Source organism: Aythya marila (assembly GCF_965140915.1).
Source record: "Aythya marila genome assembly, chromosome: 27".
Classification (NCBI taxonomy): Eukaryota; Metazoa; Chordata; class Aves; order Anseriformes; family Anatidae; genus Aythya; species Aythya marila.
Genome location: NC_139068.1, coordinates 3305552 through 3333411, shown reverse-complemented (window position 1 = coordinate 3333411; position 27860 = coordinate 3305552). Strand labels below are relative to the sequence as shown.

Sequence of the window (27860 nt, the reverse complement as noted above, 5' to 3'; positions counted from 1 at the left end):
TCTGAACAATTTTAAATAACAGGAGTCTAAGCTGGACGTCCAAAACATTATTTCTGCTTGCAAATGAAAGGCCCAATGTTCAGAGGTAGGGAGCTCAGCATCTCCAAAGATTTCTGTGGGAGTCTGGGGTCTAAAAACACAAGTTGTTTTTAACCATTTTACCTTCTTTTTTGCTCTGTGCTCTTCCCATCATATCTCACTGGAGAAATGCACTGTTAATGCATTCTGCTGGTACCCGGGGGGATTCCTCCAGACTGAACGTGTCAGTTGATTTCTGTCTTCAGCATAGTTTGCCTACGATGGAGAGTTATTCCCAATGTTTAGCTAGTAAAATAACATTATTTTTACTATGAAGATCCCCTTCAGAAGACAATCCTGGAGAATGCAGAGCAGAAGCTTACGTCTGTCAGATCGGCTTGAAACTGTTTGCATAGCATGTGAGCATGCATTTGTGTTAAATGCAGATGCACACATCAGGTATATACATGGTTATATGTTCTGGTACATGCAGCACCGGAAGATATAGTAATTGCAAATGTAACAGCACCTTTTGGGGCTGGAAAGGTTTCCAAATATTTTAAAACAATTTTGCTTTTGCTCAATATCAATATTTTTAACCCTTTCATAAAATAAGAAGCAGAAAGGGGATTGTTTTATAGCAAATTAAGCAACATTTTCTTCTGCCAGCATTTGTTTTCTTAAACAAGCAATTGGGCAAACTGGGGAAATAGAGTAACCAAATCTGCATTATTGTGTACGTGTTTTCTGTGAAACATTTTGCCTAGGTCTGGAAGAATGTCCTTTTATCTTAGGAATTAAGAGAAACTGCTTGACCTGTAAAAACCAAAGCTCAGAGGATCAGCCACACTGGTAGGAACCTGTGTGTTTGTGGCTCGTGGAGCTGGGTCTGGCCCAGCCAGAAGCCAGCCCCTGGCAATTGCACACACGCAGCATTTGAGCTGCTTTTTGGCACTCGCTTCTGTACAGGTCCCCTTGCAAGCAGCAGTGTCCATGCCGAGGGGCAATCCTGTGCAGTGCTCTGCCTTTACAGTGCACGTGGGGCACTGAGCACTTCTGAGCTCCTGCCACCGAGCCAGCTTGTATTTCTGGGTGTCACCCAGGCTCTTCTTGTCCCTTGGGCATTACTAACCTTGCAGTGAGACTCAGGCACTCGGCTGAGGTTTTTAGGTGTAGTCCTCACCCAATTGGTATTTGTTTCCCATCCAGCACAGTGCCCCTGTGTGCTGCTGTCTGCTCTCAGCTCTGGGCTTGTACCTGTAGTATGAAGAGAGAAGAGGTGAAGGAAGGACAGATGGACAACACTGATGGGAATATGCTAGTGAAAAAGCAGAGTAAACATAATTGAACCTCTGTACTAAGATACCCCTTTGGTCTCAGTTTGGGGATGTTTTGTGCAAGCACACGTCTACGCCATCATCTCAGGTCTTTCTTCTCACTCAGGGGGATCCATTCCCCTCTCCTCCATCAGGAATCCTGCAGTCCCTCCCTCTCCTATTCCTGCCCGACCTGGCCTCTGGAGAGCTGCCAGCCCGCCCAATGCCTGGAGGCATTCCCATTTTCCCCTAATCATCTCAGGTTTTGTCCTTCCTTCCACTTCCCACTGTAGCTTTTTCTTTCACCTTCTAGGATTTAAAAATTCTCCTGCCTTCCCCATCTCTCCCCTCCCTGCTTCCTTTTCTTGCACATTTTGCTTTCCAGGTCTGTCTCCCACATGTTCTCCTGCCATTGATGTGGGGCTAGGATGCACATTGATCACAGCCATCTCAAACCCATCTCTCTCTTTTCCCAAAGAGCCAATGAAAATGTCACCCATGAGATAATCATCATGTAGCTCACGTCCCTTAATTGCTCTCAAAGTACACATCCAGACTGCAGAGCCTCTTTGAAAGGCAGGTTCTGGCCTTTGGCACATTATTGACAGGCTGTTGATAGGCCCCTTTGTTGAGGAGCAATTTTGTCCCTTTTGCAGTACAATTTTTTTTTATTTTTTTATTTTTTTTTTTAAGACAGCTCTTTCAGAAAGAGTAGATTTTAAAAATAGAGCTGAGCTTCAAATGAACAGACTTATTCCTGAGAAACGGTGACATACATGTGAGATGAGAGCTACCAGCATGTTTGGTGCAGGACTTCATACAAGAAATCAAAGCTAAAATGACTGATAGCCTCCTCCCAAGTAGCTTATTATTCCTTCCCCTCCTAGACCTGGTAATTAGGTGTTTACTTGCAGTGTATTACTAAATCATTAGATGTCTTGTGTGTTCCACTATATGGTCCCTGGCAAACAAGAGAAAGTTGACACTCAAGCTGTGTGGCAACTCATTTGTATCTATTAGTGATAATTCTTTTGTTTATTTAATACCTGCTGATTAAAATGGACTAAGATTTCCTCATCACAGCAGCCCTTCGCTGCCTTAAAAGCTGCATAGGTCTGGGGCAATTGCTTGTGTGCCTGCTAAAAAGGAACACTTGAGAGCAGAACAAAGCACGCTTGCTCCCCCGTTACTGTCATGGGTAGAGATCTTCCATTAGCAGTGCAGAGGCTGTGCCACATGGCTGAGCCATCCTCCTGTCGGGCACTGGATGCCCGTCGTACACACATGCTAAAGCCACCTCGTTAATAGGAATTTATTTTAACATGTCCTGTGTAAGCTGGGGTCCCACCGTGGTAGGCACCGCATGTAAATCTTGAGTTAACCCCACTGAAGCCTTCGGCACGGCTGTGCTCCCGAGCTCCAGGCTCTCTCTAACTAGACTTCCACCTAAATCTAACAGCAAAATCTCCAGGCTATATGCAACTAAAAACCAATCCTGCAAGAAATGAAATTCTTTCCTCTCTGAAACAATGTCCTCCGGAATGATTTTGCTGTTAATGAACCCCAACTGAGCTGCTGTATTTTGGAGCCACTGGTGTGCATTTTAACAAGGAGCTCTCTGTGTGTGGATGTGCATCAACATAGCCAGCCCCCATAATGGAAGTCTGTTCAGCATCCTAAGTCCCGCATTAGGCTGTGCCCGTAGGAGCCCTGGGAAGTTCCACTGAGACTGCCTGAAGGTAATCATCTCTCCCTGCCTCCTGGCTGTCCCTAACCAAGTGCTCCGCTTGCATCTATTCTAGGAAACAGCTCTGGAGATTATAAAGTTTAGACCCTAATGCATTCACTAGCAACAAGGGGAGAGAAATGCTGTTTGATTATAGATGAAAAGGAAAAATGCAAGGGGCTTTGGTATTCAGAAAAATTTCCAGCACGCTGTGATTTGGTTGTTGAACCCTGTAAGGGACTGAAAGCCCTTGAACTTCATTGTTTTCTCTGAGTCAGTGCAGCCAAACCATAAGCAACACTTGAAAAACATAGTCCATCTAGAATTTATCATAGATTCCTTCATGACTGAAATAATACATCCTTCATGATTAAAATGATAAGTACTTCCCATTATAGAAACTTATTTCATGCATTACATCCACTTAAATAATTTTCGGTTTGTTTGTTAAACAAAGCCACATCACAGTAAGTAGAACATGCATTTAGATCAGTACGTGTGATACAGAATGGAGCCCATTCTGCCAAAATTCAGGAAAATGAGTTGTGTCAAACCCATTCCCTCACCGATATGCCAGCAGAAGAATATAATGCCTGTTTTCTAGGGAAAAAAAAAAAAAACAACTAATTTTTTTTTTAAGTTGTGTATTCATTAATTGTTATCTATTGTTTTGTTCCACCTACCTGTGTTGCACTTTATCAGGTTATGTAAAGCTGCAGATGTAAAGCTCTTGCCAAATACACCTTCATCAGCAAGTCATGAGAACTGTGCTAAAATAAAATGTTGGCTGGATTAGATGGAGTGGATTAGAAAGATGAGAAATATAAGCTAGGAGAAAATAAGACAATAAATAGGTCTGGCAAGGTATATGGATAATCTTCCTCTCAGGCCAAACATGACAAGATAATAACCTTTTTCTTTTCTCTAGTTCCATTTGCTCTTGGATCTCTAGAGCTTTATGAATATCGCTTAATTTGGTCTTCTGGTAGGCCTATAGAACGAGTATCACAATGTCCATTTTTACAGGAAATAAAAAAAAAAAAAAAAAAAAAAGAGGCAAGGAACATTATTTAGGAATAGGTTTAAGTTTAAAATTAGCATTGCAAAAATCAGTCAAACTCTTCTCTTTTGTTGGTTTGGGTCCTAGCAATCACTGTACTGAGGGCCGGGTGGTGTACAGACGACAAGCAGGTAAATCCGAGAGCTTCAGCCACGTTTTCACAACTCCCCTCTGCCACACTGGTTGCACAGCCAGGCCAGAATAGGAGCAGGTCTTGCACTCTCCTCCAGCCCTCCCCAGTCCTTCACAGCACCCAGCACCAGCTGAGGGACCGGGACCACACTCGGGCGATGTCTAGAGCTCTAGTTAGCAGAAAGCGAGGGGGTCAGGGTGCCTTTCCTCCTGTCCCCCGTGCTTTTAGAGTATTTGCTCCATAGATTATTTCCGAGCAAGTCTAAACAACTTGTATAAGCAACTGCTAAGCTCGTCAGACATGAATTTTGGTGACAGCACCTCCTGATTTCAGAGAAGGCTCCTTTGAACTATCCTGGACTCTCCTTGCTCAGGAGAAATCCCCACTGCCTCTGCTAGGTTCAGGCTGCAGCCTGCAAAGCCCTGGGACCTTTTCTGAACCCTTTGCCTTCCAGATGGCAACGTCTTCACTGAGTGGGAGGTATCCTAAGCAAAGTTTTTTATTGTGCCGTGCCATTGATTTCTCCAGGTACATTGTACCAACAACTCAGAGCAACAGAGTATTTGCCTGGACAGAATTACAAACCACAACGTTAATAATTTGGTGAGTTTTACTAAAAAGATTTGCTGTTTTTCTTCCCAGGAACTGTGCAGTTTTCTGTGCACAGGAGAAATGCTCCTTTCTACTTCAATGGCAGGGTGCATTGTCACCTTACAGGCGCAGGTACTGACTATTGCTTCTTATTTGGGGGGCTCGAATCCATGCAATTTTCATCTGGGCTGGGTTCTCGTAGGTGGACTGTTCATCATGGCTCTAGATTTTCAAAAAAATTAGCAGTTTTGGATCCCTTATATTTGTGTTTGAGACACTTTGAAAAGGGAACAATTGCCAGAGAGCCAGGTGTTCAGCAGTCCCTGAAAGTCAGGACTAATTGGGATATGGCATGCTGGGCACCTGAAAACATCAAATGCTTTTGAAAATCTGGGGGGAAGTTTCTGTTTCTGTACATGACCTGGGAAGTCTACAGGCTTAAGTTATGCAGAATAAAAAGGAGACCTTTGCATACTTTATAGAAATATTCTCAGTTCAGCCAAGTGCTAAACTTTAGATGTATTTGATTTAAGTGCTGAGTTAAGGAGTTAAGCGCTGAGGTTTCTGCAAGAGCATTTGTATTTTCCTGATATTGTGTAAGTTACTGTAGGTTTGTTTTATGAAAATCCCTGAGTCAGTCTCCACACTAAAATAAAATAAAAAGCCAGATTCTCCCCTCCATCGTGAGGTGTGATGCTGTGGGGGACACACAAGGCTTTGCAGGCTTGTTCATCCTTTCAGGTGCAGAGCCACAGACTGTACCAAGAAAAGCCTATTCTGTGCAATTCGTAACAAAACCCGAAGCCTGAGTCACAGACTGTGTTAAGTGCTGAACAAACACAGAACAAAATGTCCATGCCCCAGAGAGATTACGGTCTCATGGAGCCGGGCCGCTCGCCGTGGTGATGTATCAGGAGGGCTCGAATTAACGCCAGATACCGCATGGCTGCAAACACATGCTTGAAAAGCAAACCAATAATCGTGCAAACAAAACCCACCCAACCCTTCCCCTTGCCAATCACCATCCCAATTAACAGCCCCTGCGTGGTAACACTTGTTAGAGCCCCCCCTGGCAGCTCAGAGGCTGCTGAAGGCAAAATCTTGGTCCCGACCCTTCTCTTGGCTGCTACGCGCACCCAGCTGTTTGTAAGCAGGGTAAAACTAAAAACCTCCACGCTCGTCGTACGCCAGGAAGGGGGCCATATCTCACAATCGAAACTCGCAGGAGCCATCTGGTCTCTGCAAATAAGGGCTCCTGGAGTCGGGGTGTGAGTGTGCGATGACTGGAGAATGTGAATGGCCCTATTCATGCAAGCGGTATAACAAGCACTAAGCTACCGGCGTGCTTCAGGCTCTGCTGAGTCAAAGAAAAGTGTGGCAGGAAGGGATGTTTTTGGGGGTTGTTTTTTCCTTTTGCAGGGCCAGGCCTACAACTACAGGATGGAGCTGCTCCTAAGCCCTGGGCTGGAAGCCCCCAGTTCATGCAGGAGCCAGAATAATGCATGCTCGGTCCTGGTTTCCCAGCAGAGAACCTTGGCTGGGAGCTGCAGAGTTTCTTGGAGGGTAAGGCCTTTGAATCTCAGCAAATGCTGAAGACTCCAGATATCCCGAGCAGCCTTAGGATACTCAAACACAAATACCAATATTGAATACTGCATTAACCATTCTTTGCATTTTTTTTCCTTTCCTTATACTATTTCTAGGCTTTAACGTAGGTAATTTTATAAATTAAAAGTCCCAGTGTCTATTCTACTATGATCAAGCTTCACAAAGGTATTTCAGTATCTAAAGACAGCTCATTTTTTTAAACGTTACCAGTGAATTTGGCCCCACTCCGACTTATTTTCAGGTGAGGTGTATACTTAACTTATTTTACACATCCCAACAGGACCCTAATGCCTGTTCTGAACTCATTCAGTTTTAAAGAGGTGCTAAACAGCGACAGACTTGGAGGCCTCACAACAACCACAACGCTCTTTGAGGGAAGAGCTTGCTGCCTTTACAAAACACATAGATCAATTTTATCACCCACTTCTCAACTCTTCTCTGCTTTAGGATCTTATATTGACCTTCGGGTTGTTCCACAAGAGGTTTATTTCTTTTGCTTCCCTAGTAATGTATAGCTTTGGAGGGGTCTGAATTTAGTATCTTTTGTCCTGAATTTAGTATCCTTTAGTCTGAATTTAGTATCTTTCAGTCTGAATTTAGTATCAGAGAAAACTCCCATTGACTCCTGTGAGCAGAAAAGCCAAATTCTTTACTCAGAGCTGTTCCTTAAATCTCCTTCCAGTCCCGACCCAGCGACATACTTCAGTCCCGCTGAAGTGTTTGCTGAACCGGGGTGGGTGCAGATGCTCAAAGCGAAGGGGGTGCTTAAAGGCTTGGTCAAGCCAGGCCCCTGCCTCCTCTCGTCCTCTGGTGAGGAGCGGGGCGGGCAGGATCGTGCGTGTGTCGCAGTGCAGTAGTGGACCATGGCGCACGCTGACACGCGCACCTAGTGCGCATCAATGCAGGTGTTTGAAAGAGCCTGGATGTAAAATTGCGTGTGAGTGCAGGTGTCTGGAGCAGGCAAAGTGCCCGGGTCTGCGTGCCAAGTTCAGGTGGCTGGGGCTGAACAAAGCTCTGCCAAAGAGAGAAGATCCGACGCGTGTTTATCCAGGCGCAAAAGCTGTTGCAGATCTCGCGTCTGAAATCCACTCTCTTTTTCCTGCTGAGATTCCCAAGCACCTCCCAGTCTCCCAGCTACTCACAGCCTGAAACCCTACCAGATGCCATGATTGCAGTGGAAAAGCAGCTCATTACTGGAGTGGCAGGCGACGCACAGACAAATATTTGTGCAAGGCATACAGAGCCCAGAGAGTGGAACACATTGTCTTTTTGATGGAAGGGGGAAAGGGGAAGGAGGTCTTTGCCTGTAGCAAAATTACATAACAAAAAGAAACAACAAGAAAAAAAAACACCCTATGCAGTGTTTGTTACTAGTGAAACCTAAAATGTTTCCTTCTTAGCAGGCAGTGGTGTAACCTCATGCCAGATCGATTTCCAGTTTACAAATTTTGCTAAATTCTGTAAGGATTGGGAATTAAGTTCAGATCTTACCCTAAATTCTTTGTTCTTCAAAGATCTCTGTGTGTACGGATCCCTCAGAAAAGAGACAGGTTTTGATCCTTCTCTGAGATGCGTTTGTTTTGAGATCTACAGAAAATTATTAGTAAAGAAAGGTTACAAAATATGCCCCGAACAAACTGAACTGTGACTTGGATTAAGCAATACGCTCCGCACAATGCAAAATGTAGTTAACTTTGAGGATAACCATCTGTCCTAACACTTTTATAATAAATATTAGATCTGATTAGGCAATGTTTTAGAATATGGAGATAAGCCCCCAAAAGCAGGAAAATGTATCTGGTGCAATATAATTTTCTGGCTTCTCCTCAAGTTCTTTCGCATGCCTGTGTTGAGGCAGGAGATAAAGGACATGATTTCTCATACATGATTTCTTTTTTACAGCTAAACTTCAAAGGAAAAAGATGTTAGATGGATGTTGTAAGAGATAGGACACGACAAAAACCAAACCCAAGTATGATGTTGCATTGAAGAAAGATCACAAATTGAGTCACTGTGCGGACACAGACCTGACAGAAGATGCTAAAAGATTTTCAGGCAGATAACAGATATTTCTCCATTCAAATTCCACAGGCAAGCATTTCCACAATTAGTTTGCTCAAAGTACATAATGTGTATCTCTGAATGCTCTCTGTATATTCAAGGCCTTAACTGAAATATCAACTTTCAAGTGTTCTTTTTTCTTTCTTTTTTTTTTTTTTCCCCCAAATATTTATTTCAGAAACAGCAAATAGGATTTTCCTTAAAATGGAGAACAGCTCGTTCGTTTTCTCGTCTTCTCAGAGACCAACGTTACTTAAGAAAAATACAGATGTAAAGACAGGAGCTAGGGAAGTCTGAACCTTGGTTTATTTTACCTCATTGAGCCTGTTAGGGCAAAATATTTAAGCCTATATTTACCAGAGCTGCGTATTTTCAATGAGTAGGGATTCGTTTAATGAATAGTCTCAGCTTCCAAAAAGGGAGATAAAATAAATGCTTCATTTGACAATAGTGATATGCAATGCTTTGTTTCCGAAGTGCTCGAGTACTCCTAACATTTTTATCTTTTTTATTTTCTAAATGACACCTGTGGTGTCATCTAAACAAGAAAAAGTGGTGTTTGTATTTTTTTTTCAGTTTGTTCAAATTTCTACATTGAGTCAGAGTTAAATGTTTTAACAATTTAAAATATAAGTTTAATCTTGCCAAAATTTTAAAAGAAAAGCATCCCTTAATTTGATCCCACTATTTTTTTATTTTTTTTTTTGGGGGGGGGAGGTTAAGCACTTGGTGAAATTAAAAATCCACAATCATATAACCCCTGAGCACTTAAATATAACATGATCTGTCAATGGACCCCAAGCATATTAAGGTGAGGCATATTTTGAGTATTCAGCTAGAATAAACAATTGAGGAAAATATTTTTAAAGAACTCCTCACTGATGAATTTCCTCCCAGCAACATCCTGGCGAAATATCCTATTTCTCTAACCAGCCAGAGGATTCTACGAGCAACTTTATGAGTGAACTACAAGGCAGCCCCATTTCCAAAATGAGCATTTTGAGTTTTTCAACATAAAGCTTCAATACTGGGGCAGGGGGAGGCACATAGATGCCGTTTGTGCCCGTGAAGCCATTCGGGGCCTCCTGGATTATTTTGGTCCCTGCTCTACCCCAGCCCCGGGGCTGTGAGCGCCTTACCTGGGGCCGTCGGGGCGACCGGGGGAAATGCAGCTGCAGCTCCTTCAACCCTCTTTATCCCCCTGGCTTTTGGTCAGCCCCCAACTTCTCTGGCTGCAGCCTGCCTCCCAAAATGCCCCTTCTCGATGCAGCTTCGGCCTCGCCTTGCGTGTCCCCCCCTTCCCCTCCAACTGCCACCACTTGCTATTGTCCCCAGTGGGACCAGACTCAACTGGGAGCACAGCAGGTGCTGGAGATGGGAGCTTGGAGATGGGAGCTGGGAGCCCAGAGATGGGATCTGGGAGCTTGGAGCTGGGAGCTGGGATCTGGGAGCTCAGAGCTGAGATCTGGGAGCTCAGAGCTCGGAGCTGGGAGCTGGGAGCTGGGATCTGGGAGCTCAGAGCTGGGATCTGGGAGCTCAGAGCTTGGGGTGCAGAGCTTGGAGCTGGGAGCTGAGAGCTGGGAGCTGAGAGCTGGGAGCTGGGAGCTGGGAGCTGGGATCTGGGGGCTCAGAGCTCGGAAAGCAGAGCTTGGAGCTGGGAGCTGGGGTTTAGGAGCTGGGATTTAGGAGCTGGGATTTAGGATCTGGGAGCCCAGAGCCGGGCCCTGTCCGTGGTGCTGATCCGCAGCTCCCCGGCCAGGGGCAGCCCAGCCCCGCTCCCCCCTCTCCTCTTCCCCGGCTGCCCCCAAGGGCAAGGGCAGGGGGAAGCCGGCCCCGGACACCCGCAGCCCCACACCCTGTCCCCCTGCAGCCCCCTTGCAGCCTCCCTCAGCCCCCAGGAGCCCGTCCCCGTCCCCCCCAAATGCCGAGACCCCCCCGGCGGAGCTGTGCAGAGGTGGCAGCGGCTCCCCGGGTGCCCGGGGGTCCCCTCGCCTTCCCCAAGGCACCCGCAGCATCCCCGGCCGTGCCCAGCCCTCTCCTCCCTCGGCCGAGCCTTCCTCCTCACCCCTGCCGGAGCTCACCTGTCCCTGGGTCACCTTTGCAAGCTCAGGGGCTGGGAAAGCTGCCCTGCCTCTGCCTCGGGGCTTTTATGGGCCCCCGGGGGGGCGGCGGGAGGAGCGGCCAGGCGGGGACTCTTCGCTTTGGCCAACGGGAGGCTGCTTCTCCTTGCGAGCGCACAGATTGCACGGATTACATCATGGAGAGCCGCCTGCCCTTCAGTCTAAGAGTCTCCTCCTCGCGTCAAGGCGGGTCGGGGGAGCGATGGCAGAGAGCAACAGGTCCGTCCGTCGGGGGAGCGACACCTGAGCCCCTTGGAAATAGGGCAGCGGTGGGGAAGAGGGCTGAGAAGCCATCCTTCGCCTGCTTCGTGGATGCCCAGGCAGGAGACCCCCGCCGGGAGAGCCAAGGAGTGTCCTCCCGTGCTTCGGTCTGAGTGAGGACCGAGCTGTTTTGCTTTGTGGACAAGTTGCTTGGTATCTCCCGGCACCAAACCCGCAGCAGCCCCGTTCTCTCCATCGTACCATAGCAGCCCTCCACCTGTATTGCATGTACACGTACCCTCTGATCTCCCAGCGGGGTGGCTTAGCCAATTTTCATCCCAGCTCCTCAGCCTTTTTCATGCTGTTCTCAGGGCTGACACAAATAACCAGCCCTCCGTTCCTTCCCCGAGATTCTGAGCTGAGCTGCAATGTCAGATCTGAGTATCTAGAAACCATCTGCTTCTTTTAATGTTCCTGGTGCAAGGCCGTCAGACAGTTACTCCCTGGAGTGTGCCAAAGGACAAATCACTCGCCAGTGAGAACAAATTTATCTCCTAACCCTTCTGCCCAAGAGCACACGCATGTTTCTGACTTTGGCTGGAGGGTGTCAGCTGGCATGGATTTGTGTCGTGCCTCTTAGATTGCAACCACACAGGTTGCAGGCATTAATTCTTCAAGGTTGCCCTAGATTGTCCTAGATAGTCAGTACATTGAGGTAAAGTCTTGTCTCCTGGTATATCTTGTACGCAGGATATATTATTACATGATACCAACGGAAAAAAAAATAATTGATTGTAACATTAATTAGCTATAAATCAAAATGGTCCAATGATAAAGGCTCGGCCCAAGTAATATCTGAGATCCACATTCAGATCTGACTTGGGGAAATTGCTGCCTGCTATGAATGGATGGAATGAATCTCCTGCTCTTAAGATCTGGATCTCAAAGCAGATGACATGAACAGAGCCCGTTTTTAAGTGGCATTTGTTGCTATTCATATTACAGCTTGATTAGAATAAAGCCAAGCTCACTGTTTCCAACTCTTTTTTTTTTTTTTTTTTTCCTGATCTTCAGTAGATTGCGGGCCAACTCCTTTGGCTGGTTTACATCGGCTGAGAATCTGACCAGCTACAGCGACGTATTTGTTGTTGCCTCAGATAAAAAATGGCTTTGAGCAGAATATACCTGTGTTCAACATGAATCAGTGAATATCCTGGCAGGCTCAAACGCTGGTCTCTTGAAGGAGGAGATGGAGACTGTGCACTACCCAATGACCTTGCAATGCATTAGTCACAGCATGAAGAATGTAGACTGGTATACGGGTAAAAGAAGATGTTGCAGCCTTACTAGTGCCTGGCCTTGAACACGTGTCTGTGAGAGATTTTTCGTTCAGGAGCCAAATCTGGAAGTCTTTGCTCTGGCTTTGTCCAGGCAAAGCAAGCAGGAATTCAGGGAAAATGTGAAAAGGATGCTAGGTGGAATTGTAAATGGCATCTTATTGAAAATGCTGAGGGGTGTCTAAATCACTCCAAAACTTACATCAAAAGGACAGTGAGACTTGGCTACTTAATTTCCCTAGAAGATCCTACTGGGCAGGCAATCCAGTGCAGGGGACTGGGACCAGTGCTTATAGCTGTTCCCACTCCAGCTGGACTTCCTCATCCTTCACTTAATTTTCCCTGTTCCCCATTTGCTCACCAGGACTCTCTCAATTCCCTTTCACCTCAGGCTGAATGTGCTAACTGCTGTGATCCCCTGGCCCAGAGCTGCAGCTACAAAAACCTCTTTGATTTTCCTCCAACCTTTGGGTCTTCTGCTCCTGAGTGAAATGGAGAAAGGTCCCATGGGGGTAAAGAAAAGAGCCATGAGGAATGATGAAGAATAACCTTCCCTGCTTCTGTTCTGTGAAGAACAGCCATTTTGCAGCTGTGGTGAGCCCACAGGGAACAAGTGTAGAGGCACTGCCTCTCAGCAGTAGCCTCTTCTTTCAGAGGTGTAGGGCAGGACTTTGGACTGACGTCCTCCCTGTGCTGTCCAACCAGTCATTTTGGCCAGCAATTTCAGCATGGCCCAGCTGAGAGCTCAGAAACTTGGTTTCCAAAGAGACCTGAGATGTGGACAGGAGGTGTTCCTGAACCAGGCTCAAACCATCTCCAGCCTGAGATACTCTTCATTCAAAGGCTGTGTTTGAAATGTAGGGCTTATAGCGAGAAGAGACCTGGAAACTCACCACATCCACGACAAATTCTTTCTCTCTGGGCTTTTCCACCGCCCAAGGCTCCTCTGGCTCACTCATTTGCATTCTAGGTTCGTTCCAGTGGGAGAGGAGATCGGACAGATTTTTCTCCTGGAGAAAGTCTGGGATGAACCTAGAAGCCACAACAGCAAAGGTCACCGTTTTATTTAATTATTTTGAGTTGTTTTCCACCCCCTACTCGGAGCAGCCCTCGTCGCGCGGTAATTAGCGACGAAGCGGAGGGGGAGCGAGCTGGACTTTGGCCCCAACTGACCTGATTCGTACGAGATGCCTGATTAATGCACCTTGTCACATGGCTGCTGGCAGCGACTTGTTGCTGGGCATCCAGAGGTTTCCAAGGGAACCGCTCCTTCTCCTGCCGGAGCTCCTCGGGAACCACTCCTGCTCCTGCTCCTGCCGGAGCTCCTCGGCACGCCGCGGTTTGGAGGGCCTGGGGCAGCAGGCTGGGAAGCAGAGGTGTGCGGAGAAACACCTAAAATAGACAAGCGCCCACATTGAATTTGGGGATGCTCCAAAGTGGGATGGCTCTGACAAAGCCCTGCCTGAATCCCCGAGCCCCAGCAGCGCCTGGGCTCAGCCCTCCCCGCTGTCCTCCCCTGCGCCCCCTCCTCTGTGCACGCAGCGAGCTGCCGCGCACCTACCCCAGCCCACGCACACGTCTCTCGTGCACAACGCTCCACACGCCCCGTCAAACCGAAGCCGTGCTACAAACAAAACAACTGCTACGTGCTAACGGAGATGTGTTTCCGTCCCCATGGATTTTCCTCTTCCTGCAGAGGAGCTCCAGCACGCATTTGACACCCTTTTCCCAAGGTGCATTTAAAGACTCCCCTTCCTATCTCAAAGACCCTTATGGACAGAGGTCAAATGCCCAGCTTTCCACCACTGGACATGCAGATGCGAGCTGCCTGTGCAGGCTGGCACAGAGATCCTACACAGCCTGGTCCCATCTCATTTCCCCAGAGCGCTGCTTCCACGCACACAGCCGCTCCTCGCACCTCCCCTCCAGACACACGTCCCCACGCACGCACCCTGCACCGGCTGCGGGTGTCTCCATCTGTGCACGCATTTCTGCAGACTTACATTCACTCACTTGTTTGTAAACACCCCTGCTTGTTTGCACACAGACGGAGACACCCCCGTGCACGTGCACGCACGCTCACGCTTGTATTTCACACTATCTGCACGCCCACCCTGAGCACGCAGCCGTCTCGAGGTCGCTTCCTGCGCATGCACCTGCAGGGGCACAGGCAGTGCCCACCAGCATGGCCTGACACCTCAGGCAGGGACTTCTCCCAGAGCATCTTCCCCAGCCCTTCTCCCCTTCCTTGGTGGTTGTATCTGCGCTGTCTCACACGCCTAGCACGTGCTGCACACATGAACACAGAGCGGCAGCTCTTGGCAGTGGAGTTAACGTCTCTGGACTAGCAAACACAGCTGATTTGGCAAATAGCACTTCCCGTATTACCAGTCTTCCAAATACACTGGGCGCTCTTACAGCCGGCTGTCTTTCCTCTTCTCCCTCTCACCGCAACGGCAGGGGTGTGCATTTCTGCACCATGTGCTCGAACGGGAACTTCCCGAGGCTCTTAACGCTGCTCCAGTTTTGTCAGCCAGGGGGTAAGCATTAGCAGCAACAAGACTCCAGAGGCTGTTAACGCTGTGCCAGGAGACCTTCCATTCAAATCCTGCATATACCTGATCCTTGGCAGCAGAAAGCCGGCTTCATTCAATTGATTTTTGCAGAGCAATGCTGATTTATCCCTGCTGACACAATGGTTTGTGTTGCTGAAGGACACAAACAGTCAGGGAAACATGTCTCAAACATGCAAAATCTTTCTCCCTTTTCCCAGGAAGCCAATGCATCCTCGCTAACTCTCCGGATCAAGCCGCTTTCAGGAGATGCCTACCCAGTATCTTTTATCTCATCTTCCAGACTAGAAGTTGTGCCTGCAAGAGTATAAGATACGAATGGCTTCATGTAGCAAACCCTATTTACATGATGGGAAGAGAAAGATTCACAAGGTCTGGTTCCTCTGACTCTGAACTCACTTTTAAGCCACAGCACAACTGCTGATACCAACATTTGATACAGGAGGTGCATCAGGCAGAAGAAATGTTATTTGGACTAAACTCAAAGGCTTAAGCAAGAGGAGAGCATACGAGATAGTGGAAGTTAACGACAGCAAGAGGAAGGTACGACTCCATGTAGAGATGAAAGGCTACAAATGAACAACTGCTTCAAATCGTCAAGGTCTCCGTGCGAGCGTGCGTAAGGAATCAGACATACTTGTGCCAGGGTGAGCTGTCCCCCACCGCGTTCAAATTACGTTGGTGAGCATGTGTGCTCATGAAAGTACAAAGGCATGTTTATGTGTAATGAACACGCTTTTAATGAGGTGTCTGCAAAAGGCACAATCAGGCAGCAGCAGAGTACGTTCGTGCCACAGTGGAAGCCTCCATCCCTCTGCCTTTATCTCTGCGTTGTATTAAACCCCATGCGCGTGTACTTGAACTTGTGACATGGAGACCATGGCAAATATAATGAGGAGAAAGAGGTCATTCAGGCAAACTTGCCTGTCCTTGGTTGAGTTTGTGTTCGTGTCTCGAGCAACGGGCTCTCGGCTGCCGAAGCAGTTAAAAGGATAACATTGTAAAAAATAAAGCCCGTGCTAACTGAGTAAACAAGAAGCTTGAGAACGGGATCTGTCAGGGGCTAGAACAGCTTGTAAGCAGAGGTTAAAAGAAAAAAAAAAAGAGAAAAAAAAAAAGTAAAAACAGCCTGAAGAGCAAACAAGAGCACTGGAGGCAATATTTTCATAAGCATTAAAAGTGGGACCTATGTTCCATTTCAGAAGTGGTTTTAACAGTTAGAAGTCAGAATCACATGGCCTTTCAATAAAATCTGGGATTCTGTGTCCCTCGGATATTTTAGATGCTGTTTCTCAACATACAAGACATTGGTGCCCCAGTGAAATTACCAGGCAGCAAGTTTAAAACAAACAAAAAGAAGTGCTTTTTCACACAGCACATAATTAAATTTTGAAGCTCATTTGCCACAGGATATTGTGGAGACTGAAAGTATAAATAGGTTCAAAAGGTTTTAGACAAGTTTATGGAGGTTTGGTCTATCAGCGGCGATTAAACTTAATAGTCTGGATGCAACATCCAGGCAGTCCTCGTAGATTGCTGGAAGCTACAGGACTACAGCTCGGAGAAGCCTTTTTCTTTGCATGCCCCATCCCCACGCACGGCGCTGAGCATCGTCCTGCAGCCACTGCTGGAACTGGCGCTCTGGGACGGGGGCGCCTCTGCTGCAGGTCAGCCAGACCGTGTTCGTCTTGCTAAATGTGCTGAGAAATGTTTTAGGCTTTCAGGGGGATCTTCATAATCAGTCATTTAGGAACACGGGTCCTTCATGGTTCTCCTGGTGTTTATTCTGCTATGGATTAGGTGCTGTCGCTGCACAGACTCTTACAGAATTACACCTCTGTGAAACCCACCTCGTGCGGTGAATTCCTGTTAATTCACAGTCATTTGACACTGGATTTGCATCCAGTTTCTCTTTTGTAGAGAAATTCCAGAAGAAGGTGGAGAAAACAAGGCTTTAGTTGGCACAAGAGTACACGTTACTGTGTAACAGGACAGTCCAATTCAGCTCCCACTGCACTGGTTAGAAGCAAATTCAGAAAACATGTGGCCAACGTGCTTTCAACAGATATTTCCAGGCAATGCTGCTCTATGCACCCTTCCCAGGAGAAAAGTAAACTGGATGAGGAAAGGTGTAGAGGTAAATTCTGCTCTCCCGTGCCGTGATGTCAACGTGGAGCATCTCCAGCTAGCAGAGAGCCGCTTAGCTAGCCCAGAACTTGCTGTCCTTTAGTGAGCACCAGGATTTTACAATGCTGATCACAGGGGCCAAGTCCTGAGCAACTCCCCTGGTGTGGGTAGAATTAGCACACACTGATACTAATTCAGCATGTGCTAATTCTGAGCTGGCTGGAACAACCAGAGGCAAATGGCAACGCGTGGCCATCATACATCCAAGGGGGGAACAGTGAGCCCGTTGGTGTCTGCGTGTTTCGTAGCACTTCACTTCTGGCGGTGGACAACGACGCTTCCAAAGCTGTGCCTCTTTCAATACATAAAATCAAATGTCTGATCATTGTTCATGCGTGACCGTACCAGTTCCTCTTACTGTGCTTCCTGGAGGCCATGCTGGTCCCAGCATAATGTGCCTGCTCTGCATTTATTTATGTCCCTCCTTCTCTTTCCCTTCTACTCCCATCCATATTTCTTCTCTTCTGCTCTCCTCTTCCCCTCTGTCTCTGTTCTACCCTCCCTGCACCCCACTCCAACTCAAACACCCAAGGCTTTTTTTGGATGAAAATGATGAAAAATAAACCCCTTGTGAGGAGCTGCAGTATGTGCTCTGCCAGAGAGCGGTCTTATTCATTAAGGTAATGGTCTTGTATGCATTTGGGCATGTTATCAGTAACACTCCAAAGGGAAATGGACTACTTAAACCTATTATATCACTGCTTTATTCACCATGTGCTGCCATTTACCTCCTACATGACGCTGGGCTCTAATAGCACCAGTTCTGAGAAACCCTGCACATTAGCCACAAGCAGCTCATTAATCCACTGTTTTCATTCTTGCAAAAAAAATGGGCTCCAACCACATGAGAGCTCGGATGCTGAGCGCTCAGCCAAAAGCAAAACAGCTTTGTTGTGCCAGCAGCTCCAAGGTAGCCCCAGACAGAGCAGCACTTCCTGACGATGGGGCACATAGGGGGGTCCTCAGCCTCGTGGGACAGGGACAGGCACTGGGGAGTGGGACAAAGCTGTCAGCCAGCAGCTGCTGGGGGGAGACGTGGAGAAACTTTCCTGGAGGCTCCAGGCCAGTCCAGGTCCTGGCTGCTGATGTGAGTTCCAACCCAGCACATCCACTGTCCCAGGCAGAAGAAAGGAAGCTGAAAGCTTCTCTTGAACACCAGCACAAGGAGCCTGTGATCAGACAGGGGATTGGCAGACTTAATTCCAAGCAGCTACAATGAGATGTTCCTTGAGGGCCTCTGAAGAAAACAAAAGGCTCCCCATCCCATCCCATCCCTGAGACAGATCTGTGAACCTTTTCCCTTCTCCTCAAGCACACAGTGGCATAAAAGAACGGCCATGTCCGCTTCGTGAAACAAAAGGACCCTGCAAAGGGCCCAGGCTTTCTCTCCCTTGCTTGCACCTTGCTGGGGAGGCAAGCTGCTCCATCTCCTGGCTGACGGGGATCCCTGTCCCAGCCCCTCTCTGGCTCAGGGCAGAGCTTGCTAAAGGACGCTGCAGGTGTCTCCGAGCGCGATTATTTTTGCTGAATCTCCAAAGATGGCAAACAAACCCTGCTGGTTATGGGAAGATGCAAGGCTTGTGGACAGGAGCTCACTTAAAAACAACTGCTCACCCATGTGAGAATAAAGTAACATCTGTGTCCACAAAGCAGGCACAGACAGAAACAAGAGGCAACACTTTTTAATGAGTGGGACTTCGGGAATCTAGGATCCGTTCCTCTGGCAGCTCTTGGGTCACTTTTTCCTGCTTTGCCTGTCAAAAAAAAAAAAAAAAAAAAAAAAAAAAAAAAAAAAAAAAAGCTGCTGCTCTCTGGCTGTATATCCCCGCCTTCCTACAGGACAAAGGAAAATATAGAGGCAAAAGGATCTGGCCAGTGAGAACTAGAGATGCAAATGTTAGTCCCGAGGACCCATGGCATCCTGTTAATATCTGTGCTCCCCTCCTTGTCAAGGAGACCCCTTTCCCAGCTGGAAAGAAAGATGAAGATGCTGGTAGCCACAGAGGGAGGGGAGCTGGATGCAGAATTCCACTCTGCCGATGTTGTAGGGCAGGAATTACTGCAACAGACGGTCACCAAATGATGGATCTTCCCTGCTTCAAGATCCCAGATGCTGCTGCTGGTCAGTGAGTGACGGATGTGCCTGCTGATGTGACCCCCACGTGCCTGCCAGATGTGCACAACTGTCCCACTGCCACTGGTGTGCACAGGCTGCTTTATTGGAGGTGGCTTAGGGAAAAGTATAAGGAGGGAAATAGGGCTCAGGAGGTGAGCGGTTTAATTCATTTCCACTCTTGGGAGAGGACGTTAATGAAATGGGAAGCAAGGGGGAGAGGGCTGCGCCTGGTGGAAGAACTCCTGCCTGCCTGGGCTATGAGATCTGCTCAGGAGAGCCAGACAGCCACGCGGTTCAGTGCCCAGGGAGACCAAGGCTGATAAAATACCTACTGCCAAAAGGAAATGTGATTACTGGCCTGATCCTGCACCCTGCCTGCTTCAATGTGTCTACACAGAACGGCTCACAACGAGCACAGAACTGAGAGGCACTTACAGAGGCATTTAGTCTAACACAAAACGTTCTCTTGGGGCACAAGGGGGATGGAGCAAGGCTGGACAGACTCCTCCCCATTGGGCTTGGCTTCATTGAAATCAATACGTTATTATGGGAGCGACTCCAGCCCTTAATATCCTACCTCCGAACAGTGTCATGGTTGTGGTGAACAAGGAAGACTTAGGCTGAACATTAGGGAAATTCTTTGCAGTGACAGGGATAATTAAGACCCCGAGCAGAGCACTGGGAAAGGGACACAATTCCCAGGGCACAAGGTTTTTGGAAAGAAATCAAGACAAAAGTCTTCCAGAGGAGAAGAGGGACAGGGAGGAAGCCTTAGAGCAGCAGGGTGGGATTTCTGCTCAGCCCTATTGCTGTTTTTGTGAAAAAAATAAAAATAATAAACAGGTTTTCCAGAGCTGTATGATCTCCTGACAGCTCTGAGTGATGTCAGTGACAGCCCCCAGCTTCAGGCTGCCTCTGCCCCTCTTCCCTATCACTTTTCTCCAGCTCTTAGCTGAGGCTTACCTGCTAAGTGACACGTTAAATAGAGCTGCAAATCCCCTCTCCCCAGCCCCTTGCGTGTCTCTGCCTCTCACTGCCCCACCTGAGGCCTGTTTTCTCTTTTGATGCTTCTAATGAAACTAAGTGGCTGCAACCAGAAAGTTTCCACTTCCTGCCTCTGGGCTGATTACTGCAGAGCTGACAGAGGCAGCATCCTGCGCCGGAGCCTCTACGGATGGGAACCCTCAGGGGAGGGGATAAAGTAATGCTCCGTGCCCTCTGCTCGTCAAGCACCATTAGAGGACTGACTGCTTAACCTGGCTACCTAAGAGAGCAGGACCTCACCAGGCTGACTTCTGGGGCCAAGGTCTCTGGAAAACATGCGCTCGCGCACGGAGCAGTGATATCCTCTGCAGTCCTCGATCCTGGGCTCCGGTAGCAGAACCTGGAAAATAAGTGAAGTTCCTTTATCAGCCGTGCTGCAGCAATTTTGGCTGGTGCTGCTGGAGGAGGAGCTGGTCTCGCTTGCTATTTTTGTGTGTGCTTAATGCTGTCTAGAGACGCTTCCCCGCAGCCCTGATGGATGACGATGTTTGTGCCCTGAGCTGGGATGGATGGAAGGAGCAGCTGCAAAGCAGCGGTCCATCCTTCCAACCCCTCCTGCCTACCCAGCCTCGTCTTTAAAAACTGGTGAGACCTCAAAGTGAGGGTCATTTCAGGCCCTGACTTCCCTGCTGATGAGAATTTCTACCAGACATTTCTGGGCATTAAGGCTGAACTTTTCTAGAGCAGCTGCTAGCTGCCTGCCTGGCCAGATACACTGAGGCCCAGTGAGCTGAGCTCACAAGGATGCCCAGGTGACCAAGACACCCTGAAAATCACTCACTTGGGTCTTAGAAGGCAGGATGCTGTCTTGTTTTTCCCCCTCTTCAATTCAGGAACCATGAATACATGCTCAGAACTTGGCTCCAGGTGTAGTCAGAGGCAAAGACCTCCACTAAACGCACCACGTGTCTCTCAGCACTCTGGGCACTGAGCAGTTCATCACAGACAAGGCTCACGTGCATGTTGCTCCTAGCAGGTTGCCCCTTAGGAAACTTCACTCCAGGTTTCTCCTTTAGTCCACGTGTTTTTATCCTGCGTGTGGATCAATGGCTTCCCAAATATCCTGCCCCCCTTGCATCTTCAGCACTCTTCTTGGCCAGATTCCACCTTGGATCTGTGCTGGTGGATGCCACGTTGCCTGGCCCTCACAGAGGTGTCTCTTGGGTTTTGCTCTTGCACCTTGCAGCTCCTGGAAATCGGGGCTGGCAACAGCAGGGCTTGGTTTCCCTACACATCACCTTGCTGACACGAGGGGAAAGTAAACAAGATTCTGCTCAGCACTGCAGAGAGCAACTGCTCCAGTGTTGCCTGGCAGATGGGGCCCAAGAGGGAGACCATCTGTTCCTGAGCGAGGCCCCAAATTTCTCCCTGGGAGATCCTGGGCTGAAGACACCCAAGTGAGCTCAGTGAGGGGGGGGAGAGGCCCCAGAGAGCAGCCACGGCCCTTGGCTGCTACCTCAGGCCTTGGGGACTGAGCATCCTGCAGGACCGAGCCAGGGCTAGCTCCTCGATTCCACAGGCTGTTGGATGCCTGCAGCATTCCTGCTCCCTAAATTCTTTTTTTTTTTTTTCTCTACATCTCTACATTCTTTTCATACCTGCAGTCCTTCCCACGTGCACACAAGGCTTTGGCACGGTGCGTGGTCCCTGTTGCAAGACTGGGCAGAGCCCACATAGCTCCCCTGCAGCCCTCACAGCAGCCACTGACTCTGCCCTCCTTGTCCAAAAAAGTGCAACTGCCCCGTGCAAAGGCCGTTTGCCTGATACCTACTCATTGACAGTTCATCTGGCTCCTCCAGCACATTCTGGCAACACTGGAGAGGTTTCAGTAACGCTGTTAGAGCCTGGGGACGGAGCTGGCATTTCAGAGAGAGAAGGGAATGACATCCAGGGAAGTCTGGAGAAGGAAAGAGCAATCTGCTGCTAGTCAGCATGTCTGAGAAGCTGGGAACATATTGCATTAAACTGATAATAACACCTTGAGCAGCAGGGTGGTAGTTTCCATCTGGCCTCACGCTGAGCTTGGTCTCTCTCATTTCTTCCCTGCTGCAGCCAGGGAATCTGAGGCGTGGAGTTGGCCACAGGTCACCCAGCAAGGCAGAGAAAGGATGAAAAGAGCCCTGTAGTGAGAGCAGGGTGCAGAGAAGCAGCATCAGCACAGACTCTTGACTCTCCTTTCACCCCAACTAGACCCTCCTTAAGCTTGGGAGGTGGGAAGGCACTAGGGCTCTTCGCTTAATTAGTAGCAACAGCTGAAGCACTTGAGAAACAAAAGCTCCTCTCTCTCTCTGCCCCACTTTTACTTGGGAGCCAGGGGTGGGGAGCAAATTGCTTGGAAGCCAGAAAGCGCCCTGGATCTTGTCACCATGGCTGCACAGACACAGCCTCCTGTTATCTCCAGAGGAACAAAACCCTCCTCCCACCCTCTTCTGTCTCAGCTGGAGCTGATAAAAGAAGAAATAAACAAAACAAATTAAAAAAAAATACCCCAACCCAAACCGGCAAGTAAATATCCAGGGAATAAACCAACCTGCTGCAAAACATATTTGTTTCTGCAGTGGCTTTTGGGTTGCTGGCGAGCTGAAAGACTCAAATGAGCATTTCAGGTTACAGAGTCCATCCCAGTAATATCAGGAGTTACAAAATCACAACTCACAAACATCACAGACCGCATCATATGCTTGAGAATAGAGATCTCTAGCTATAGATAGCTAACTGTGTGGATCTGATTTATTTATTTATATGAATGTGTGTACTATTAAAATGATTCAATATAATTTTTATGTCTTGTTTAAAGCCCATAGGGATCACACCTCTAAGTTTTCTGTAAGAGCTGGAGTCTCACCTCTTCTATCTCTGTGTTCCACCGTGTGCACGGAGAGGCAGCAGCAAGTAAGCAGGGTAAGGCAGCAGAAGTAATCAGCTAATAGAGATTTTTGTGCTACCGCAGTTAAACTGCTTTTGGTATCTGGGCACCTTCACTCAGTGTGGATAGGAGCTTTAGAAAGTAACACAAAATGCAAAACAAAGTGGGACTTTGATGTGTTCTCACAACTAAAAGGCTAAAAATACGCCAAATAGCATAGGAGCAAAGCAGTGAAAACTAGCAACCATATATTTATGTATTGAGAGAAATTAGGGCTATTATGGTTGCTCCAGACTGGCTTCCTACATAAACGGGGTAGATAATTTCACTTGATGCTTCATGCATCAAGCTCTGGCCATCTGGCTGAATGCGAACATACCTTTTAGCAACATGTCTCATTTTGGCTTGATGCCTTCGGGGCCACCTCCCTACAACAGGCACTATTTCGGTGCTTAATTACACTTACTGTTGAAAAAGGACGACTTATTTTTAGTCTGTATCTTTCCAGTATCAGCTTCTGGCTACTGAGTATTGGGACTGTCTGTGTATGCATGTGGAAAGCTGTATGCCTAAATCAGCCTGGGAACTGCACAGGACACTGGGGGGCAGAAGATGGCCCACAGAATGCCTATAAGTGTTGTTTGGTGTGGTTTCTGAAGTCATTAATATGTGGACAAACAAATTAAGGGGAATAAGAATAACTGCTAATTCAAAGTTTAACCTAGTTGTCTCCATTTGGCACTGGCTGGCACACACAGTCAGTTCACTGGCTCTCTTTTTATTACCAGCTGCTGAAATTAAAATGCTTGTAATTCAAGCAAGAAAATTATGACTTTGTAACACAATAAACATTTTGCTAGTGTGATAAGTTTTGTCCTTGTTTACAACCTTTATTTGCAAGTGCCAAGGAATATCAAGGTGTCCCTTGATTCAAAAAGGCCAGAGAACACCATATTAAACATTTGATTATGTCTTTCAACTGTTCCACACCCGTATTTGCTCCCATTAGCAGTTCTTTGACCAACCCTAGCAAAGTGTTACCTGTAGCACTCTAACCTGGCTCACAAAAGACAATTCAGCAAGAGAGGTTTCTGCCTGGGTGACTTACAGGGCTGAACTCTTGCTTTTAAACTTACCTGACCTTCCTTTGCATATGGATATAGCAGGATAAACTCATTTAGATCATGACAACAGCTTGCTCAGCCTGGCCTGAAAAGATCAGGCTCTTATTGATAGCTCTGAGCACATTGTTATCGCTACAGCAAGCATGCTGCTCTCATGTTCTCCCACTGCCAGATAAACATGAACATCTGCATAACTATTGTAGTAACAGCAGTACTAATATTAATGATACTGGGGTGAGAACTGGGTCTAGCCTCCAGTGCTTGTATTTTCCTGGGCAACCACCTCCAGGACTCCTCTCGGATGTCTTTGAGAACCCGGGTTAAGAGATCATTTTGAAGGAGTTGCTGAGTTTTCCACCAACACACCAGTCGATAAAAGACAGGGTAGGATTTCATAGCACACCAGGTATTCATGTTGGGTGTGGACTTTCAATGAATTTATGAGGGAATGAAATTGCCAAACCTAGTCAACGTTGTGGACTGATACCCAGGACTCTGGAGCTTCATCGTACATACGCCTCTGACTTGCTGCATGCTCCAGAAAAATTACCATCCCATTGCTTTTTTTTTTTTTATTTTTGCATTAGGAAGAACAGTGTCTCTGGGCCTGAGGTATAAGAAGTCTGTCCCTTACAACAACGGCACCAGAGGGAGTTTCTGTCCCCCTTCCACCCTGTATGATCGACTGGGGTTGCACTAGTGCTCAGGAGGAGGATGCTACGGCTCAACATCATTGTCACCCCTCAGCCCCATAATCAGTTATAATTAAAGACCAATTTCCACAGGACGCAGATGCCTGTGCTCACATGCCCCTTGGTGCAGCAGAACAAACTAATATTTTGTTTCTGCAGAGCCAGTATTTGACCTCTCTGTTCCCTGCTGCCCGTGTGCCCCCTTTTATGTCTCAGCATCCTGCGCTGGTTGCGGTGCCTGCCCCCCTGCTATCACTTGCACATCCAGACACCCCTCATCTCCCAGCACCCATCAGCTCCCAGCATCTGTGCCACTTGCTTGGCCTCTTTTCCTTTATGCTGCTCCCCTCCACAGTCGTGTGACTGCTATTGTGTGGTCCCTGCCACACAAAAGCTAGCCTGACCTAATTTAAATCAGTGCTATTGAAGCCGTTCTTGTTTTATCTCCCAGCACAAGGGCTGTGCTCCCCATTTCAGAGGTAGCACAAATGAATGCCTAATTGGGGGGGGTATTGTGCAGGCAGTGTTGTCTCCCAGCCCTGATTGTCAGCTCTCCTGCTTGATGGTGCTCTGAGCTCCCCTCTCTTCTAACAGCCACGCAGGCTGTTTAGAGAGCAGAGGGAGGAAGAGGGGAGAATGGGACTCTGCAGGCATTGCAGCATGTCAGACAAACAAAGCAGAGCATGGCCACGTTCAGCGCACTGGTGAAAAGGCTAGCTGGGGGAGGGTTCCCTTGTTCAGAAAGGGCAGATGCTGGTGATAATGGTAGAGAATATCCATCCTTCACCTCCAAATAACCCCCCTGCTTTCTTCTTTTTTTTTTGTCCCTGCGTATTTATGTGGCAGTCTTTCCTAGAGCTCTGGAGACTGCCCTTGGGGAGGGGAGGAGAGGCAGAGGGGGCTCTCATACACGAGCCGTGCTACAGGGGTTGTAAGTCTTGGGAACAGAGGAAGTGGGATAGGTCAGGGGCTGCAGGGGAGACTGAAATGCTGCCGGCCTCTTTGTCCTCCTGGGCAAAGTTTGAGCAGTCACCAACAACAGACCTTTGTAAACAAAGTGAGGAACATCCCCAGGAGCTATTCCAGCAAATGGAAACCAGCATGAAGAGGGACCTTTGTCTGGACCCTCAAAGCCACAATTGCACAGGCAAGGAGGATCCAAAGCCCAGGACCCATCCACGCTGTTTGTCTCAGGGCTACTGGAGTCTAACGCTGCCTTAACGAGGGACGAGTACAGTACAGGTTTGGGAGCTAATATGGCAGCGCAATGTCTTTTGTCTAATTTCTGCCTCCCACAGGTACCTTCCAAGAGCTTCCTCCCTGGGGCTGTTTGGTCTGTTCCTCTCCTTTCTCTACTGATCGCCTGACTGGAAGGGAGATCTGTGGAAGAAAACAAAACCCAAAGCATTTGAATCATTTCACTGATGTTTTGGTTCGCTACAGATTCGCTTGCTTCTGCTCTAGGGAGAGGACTTTGCCCTCACGTATTGATCAGGTTTGCCCCCAGCACGCTCAGGTGATGCGCAGTGCGAAGGTTGCTACCAGAGTCCTCTCCTGCGGGCTCTACCAGCTACAGGCAAAAAGAGTGCAATACTGGGATATTAAACAGCAATGTGCAGCAAACAAGTCCCAAGGGTTCAGGTTTGTTATAGACTTTAATGTAATGTTCTAATCCTTACTGCCAGTCAAATAAGAATAAAACACCACCAAGTCCTGGAGTTAAAAGACGTGTGACAACCTCCTCTCTGTCCCTTTTGGCCCCAAATCAAGAGATTAGCCACAAAATCGTAAAATTAAAAGTAGCTCTGAGGTTCATTTATTTCTTCCGTATTTATGATTCATTCCCCTCCTCTAAGCTTTTCTCTGCAGCCAGCAGACCAGAAAACACACTTCAGCAGAGAAAACAAAACAGGAAAAAATGAATTCTCTGATTGCCGCCCAATTCCGAGAGCTGAGGTTTTATGAAAAAAAAAAAAATTGCCATAGGAGTGTGCGAGTGTTACTAACATTGCATTAAGATAAAGATGAGGATGGGGAACCGGTGCATTCCTAGAACCATGTGGGGCTGGCAATAGGGACTTTACCCAAAGCTTTGGGGATGGGAAAGCCATTACCCTGTGGCTGCCGGTGTCACATCGCCCTGCTCTGTGCAATCCTCGTGCACAGCTTAGAGAGACACAGGTGATGGGCACAGAGCCTGGCCCGCTGTGCGCTACAGAAGCTTCACTTGAAGGGAAGGAAACGTCCCCAGCAGCTGGGGGACCCCAAGGGTCTCTCCTTTTACTCAGCACCCCCCAGTCTGTCGTCCTCCAGCTGTCCTCGCCCTCCCTGCCTGGCAGGGAGCTCCGCTCCCCGTTGCCACTATTCTACCGACATCTGGTGGCAGCTGCCTCAGCAGAGGAGCTGCTCCTTCCAAAGGGCCCCACTCGCGCCCTTGGTGCCCAGTGTGGGGTCTTGACTGGCGGGCTGAGGCCATGGTGGGCCTGGAGGCCACAGCCTGGTTTTGGGGGCCCCCCAGGAGGGCACTGGGGCACTGCTGGGGTCCCTGCGGTGAGGAGCAGGGCATGAGGCTTGGCTGCACTGCTGTGGGGAGAGGCTTTTTGTGCCCCATGTGGCAGCCAGCACGCCTCTTGTGGGGCTGCCCTTCTGAGGTGAACAGCACCAAAACGCTGCCAGACCCAGCGGCACACCCTGTTTTGACACCTTTTGAGCACAGCGGGGCTCTGCGGGCACTAATTACTCATTAACTCTAATCACACTGAATCCTGACAGGTGTTTCTTTTTATTTGGGTGCGGTTTGGCTTTTGGGGCTCGCTGTGAGGCGCAGCCGTTTGGGGCTGGGGGTCAGGGGGGAGCCCCCAGAGGCGCTGCCAGGAGCCCAACATGGGCGGCTGCGGGGCCAGCCCCACCAGGCGGGTTTCCGTAGTGTAGCGGTTATCACGTTCGCCTCACACGCGAAAGGTCCCCGGTTCGATCCCGGGCGGAAACACTTCGTTTTATACTTCACGTACATATTTTTTTCTTCTTCATTTTTAAATTTTATTTTATTCTCCTTTCTCTCTCCCGGCTTTATTTGCCTCCTCCCGA

General features: G+C 48.2%; 1 long non-coding RNA gene across 1 annotated transcript; it reads right to left on the bottom strand.

Annotated features, from left to right (window-relative positions):
- Positions 1-1161: 1161 nt before the first annotated feature.
- Positions 1162-8041, bottom strand: LOC309888082. Its single transcript, XR_014319130.1, has 3 exons — positions 7944-8041; positions 3744-3830; positions 1162-1275 (listed from the first exon to the last, which is right to left on the bottom strand). It is a non-coding gene; the product is annotated as an uncharacterized lncRNA (long non-coding RNA).
- Positions 8042-27860: the final 19819 nt, after the last annotated feature.